This window comes from Crotalus tigris, unplaced genomic scaffold (genome assembly GCF_016545835.1).
Source record: "Crotalus tigris isolate CLP2741 ecotype Arizona unplaced genomic scaffold, ASM1654583v1 scf7180000024340.7048381, whole genome shotgun sequence".
NCBI lineage: Eukaryota > Metazoa > Chordata > Lepidosauria > Squamata > Viperidae > Crotalus > Crotalus tigris.
Genome location: NW_024100510.1, coordinates 6,396,500 through 6,400,760, shown reverse-complemented (window position 1 = coordinate 6,400,760; position 4,261 = coordinate 6,396,500).

The window sequence follows — 4,261 nt, the reverse complement described above, 5'->3', positions numbered from 1 at the left end:
CAGCTTTTCAAATATCACATAGAATTTATTTTAGCCCATAGAAATATAGTACTGTTGAATGTTGGCAGCTTATTAAAGCATTCTACTCCCTCTGAAATAGTTTCTGATTTTTTTTTATTATTGATTGTGTGTACATGTGGGTGTTAATAAATCAAGAATGGAACAGTGAACTGAGTGACTTCTAAGAATTCTATAAAAGGAAGACAGCCGGATTAAATTATGAGGAAACAAGACAATGCACCCAATCAGCATTCAATTTGGCAAATAATAACCCTGTCATGCAGAGGAAGTTGACTTAAAGCCACAGGGGAAATTTTGATTTATTTTGTGGCATATTTGTACAGAGCCTAAATATGACTTTATCTTCTTATCATTTTATCATTACTTGCAGAAGCGCTCCTGAATAATACAATTTACTTGAGAGAATTAATCTCACTCTGGGTGAAGTCACAATGCCAGATTTTAACCTGATGACACATCAGTAATATGTAGAATATCTCCCACTCATTGTTGAATACAGACTTTTAAAGATGACAAACAAAGTGTACCCTCTCATACACCTACAACACTTATATAACATGAACTGTAATGCCTTTGGATATGGTTACTGATTAAGCATGCCTGTGATCTGGTAATGTTGCTTGGTTACCCTGGGCTGCCCATAGACCAGGATGTCCACAGAAGCTGGAAAGTCCATTAGAATAATAAAGGAAGCATCACAATGCAATTTCTGTTTCTTAGGTCTGTGTATGCAACTTCTCAATCCATATACAAAAGGCGTGTTAAAGTTGCAATGCTCATTTTGCTGTTTCTTCCCCTTACAGTATCTCCTTGTGGATGCCAATGCCTATATGTGTTGCAGTTCTTGCAGCCTCAATAAAGTAAGTTTTTCCTGAAATTTCAGTCACACAGAAAAACTTGCTCTGATTCAAGTGTCTTTTGTTCGATCAATTAAAAGAACTACATTACTAATCAAGGATGTAAGGGTAACATTTTATTAGCTATATTTAAAATCAAACCATATTGTTTCTCAAACATTAAAGAGGGAAAAAACCCATAGATGAAGATGGATAGGTTCAGTTGAAATTATTTTAAGTTACAATCTAAAACTAATATTTTTAATTCAACTAACATTAAATTGAAATAAAATATCAATATGTCACTTTATTCTTTATTTAAATTAATTTGTCTAGCTTTTGAATAATGTTCAAAGATGTTTACCCTTACAATAGTAAGAAATTGAGTAAAATGGTGGCTGACAGAGACTCTTCTCTGTTCAATGTTTAAATATCAGTATTTCTCAACCTTGACAATTTTAAGGCATGTGGACTTCAACTCCCAGAATTCCACAGCCAGCATTGCTGACTGTGGAATTCTGGGAGTTGAAGTCCACATTCCTTAAAATTGTCAAGGTTAAGCAACACTGGTTTATATAGACTATAAAGCCTCAGAAGATGACAGCACCTAACTGATTTGTGCTGATCTCAGAAGCATGGGTATATCTAGGAATGCTTTCTTCCAGGATTTTTTTTTATTCCCAGCCAATTGCACTGGAACTCCCAGATGGTTTCCATATGCAAGCATTTAGTAAGGCTAGAAACTAAGAGATTGTGAATTCTAGTCCCACCTTAAGGACAAAGCCAGCTGGGTGACCTTGGGCCATCCACTCTCTATCAGCCCTAGGAAGAAGGCAAAGGCAAACCACTTCTGAAAAACCTCACCCAGAAAATTGCAGGAACTTGTCTAGAGGGTCACCAGGAGTCAACACTGACTTGAAGGCACAAACAAACAAACAAACAAACAAACTTGCTTAAGTTCTAGATCAACAAAATTGAGAACGTGCTGCCAATGAAATCTTTATTTTTTATGGAATATTTATTTAGAAAATTTATATAGCCACCTACTCATTCACACTGCCTCTAGGCGGCTTACAAACAATAAAAATAAAGTATACTTCCCCCCTCCCTGGGGACAACAGACAGTCAAATAAGCCATGTAATGGGTCTACATTCCATTCTGAGTTCCCCAGGCCAACTGCAAATCAAATCTTCAGGGCCTTACAACAGAGTGTCAAAGTGGTGGCCAGTCTAATTTATTCCAAAAGGAGGGAGCCACCATGGAGAAGGCCCTTCTTCTGGGTCTGGCCAGATGTACCTCCTTATGGGATGGGACCTGCAACATTCCTTGCCTCCTTGCTCTAGTAGGTCGGATGGATGTGACCAGCAAGAGACGGTCCCTCAGATAACCTGGTTCCAAGCCATGAAGGGGTTTAAAGGTGACAACCAACATCTTGAATTGCACCCAGAAGCAAATCGGCAACCAATGCAGCTTCTGTCAGACAGGTGACACATGTGTACAGCATGGTCTACACAAAACCATACGGGCCACTGCATTTTGAACCAATAATAGTGATTTGATCCACAAATAGTGATTTATTTTAAAATATTGTTACAAAGAATATGGCTAGATAATACGTGCGAACGTATTTTGTGAAAGAAATATCTCAAGTATGGCATAAAATCCAGCAATGAATGAAACTAACTAGCATATTTTGTTCCCCTGTTTGTTTATCCTCCCCAAATATGGCTTTTGGAAAAAAACACACATTTAAAAACTTACTAGGAGTGGTTACATTTAAAGAGTATATATTATTGGTAGCTGTTTTTTAAAAAACTACATTGGTTATATACAAAACTCTAAATTAGGCAAAACTGTGAACAGTAGCAAAATATGGGCTTTCAACATATATTGAAAAACAAAAATAAAATTTGATGGAACAAAATGATGCATAGGATTGTGCACAGAACATATTGAGACATCTTCACATTCTTCAACCTAAATAATAACACTGCAATCTTGTCTTCATTATTTAATATATGCTTTTCAGTACATAAAATGAAAATTCAAAATGAAAGCAGATGTTAGAAAGAATATGTAATCCTAAAGGCATTGTTGTTCGAATACTATCAGAAAACTAAACCAGCTCTGTCCTCATTGAGAAAGGAGGCAGTTTGGATTCCTAGCTGCAATTTTCATTGAAACAACCTATCATTTCAAAGTACATTTCTTTTTATAAACTTTAGCTGTGACCAACAGAGCTGGGAAGGAATTTCTGTGTTCAGAGTTGCTTTCATCAGGGTGCCCCCCCCTTTGGCCTTCTGTAGAAAGATAAGAAAGACTGACAGCTCTTTAGTTCCCTCACATGAATGTTTATGTGCAAACACAAGGTTTGTGTTCTTTAAACCCATCACAACTGTTTTTGGTGCCAGAATCATTTGGGTCAAATTTATAGGAAGAGCAGGCCTATCACTGAGAGTTTTCTGTTACAGACTTTGAGTCAGGATTTTAAAGTTCTACTCCAATTCTGGGGCTTGCACATGTCCAAACTACATTCCTGGTCACAAGAAATGACTACAACTGATGTGTAATATAGAAGTCTCAAGACTCTTGTCAGTCCCTCCAGTGCAGTGGTTCTCAACCTTTTTAATGCTGTGACCCCAACTGGTCGTACGTCGAGGACTACCCAACCAGTCGTAAATTGAGGACTACCCAACCGGTCGTAAGTCGAGGACTTTCCCTGCCCGAGAGTGCCACGCATGCGTGGTGTCGCCCCCTGCGCCGGCCGAGGCGTAGCTGGCAAGGGGCAGCGACGGCGCAGGGCGACCACCAGCTGAGCCACCAGCTGGCCCAGCCCAAGGCAGGTAAGGCATCCTCCGGGCCCCACGTGCACCAGCAACCCTCCCTGCATTCGCCGGCCTCCCACCTCCCACCCCTGGCCCTCTTTTACTTACTTTTAGTAGTTGCTCAGCAGGGAGGGAAGCTTTTCTTGCAGCACCATTTGCAGACTGGGGCTTTTGGCGGTCTTAGCAGTGCAGAGACAGCCTGGACAATTCCTATTGGCTTTTGAAAGCCAATAGAATTAGACTCTATTCAAGAGAGTCTATTCTATTGGCTTTCAAAAGCCAATAGATTCTATTGGCTTTTGAACAAAAGCCAATAGAATAAGAATAAGAGGGAGTAGCACAGCTAAAGAAAAGGGGGAAAAATGGCGGACAGCCTTGTTTGGCGACCCCCGTGAAATGGTTGTTCGACCCCAAATGGGGTCGCGACCCACAGGTTGAGAACCGCTGCTCCATTATTATGCAGCATGTACACTAGGAAGACAGTATCTTCTCATGTTAATCTCTCTCTCTCTCTCTCTCTCTCTCTCTCTCTCTCTCTCTCTCTCTCTCTCTCTCTCTCTCTCTCAATATGCAATTGA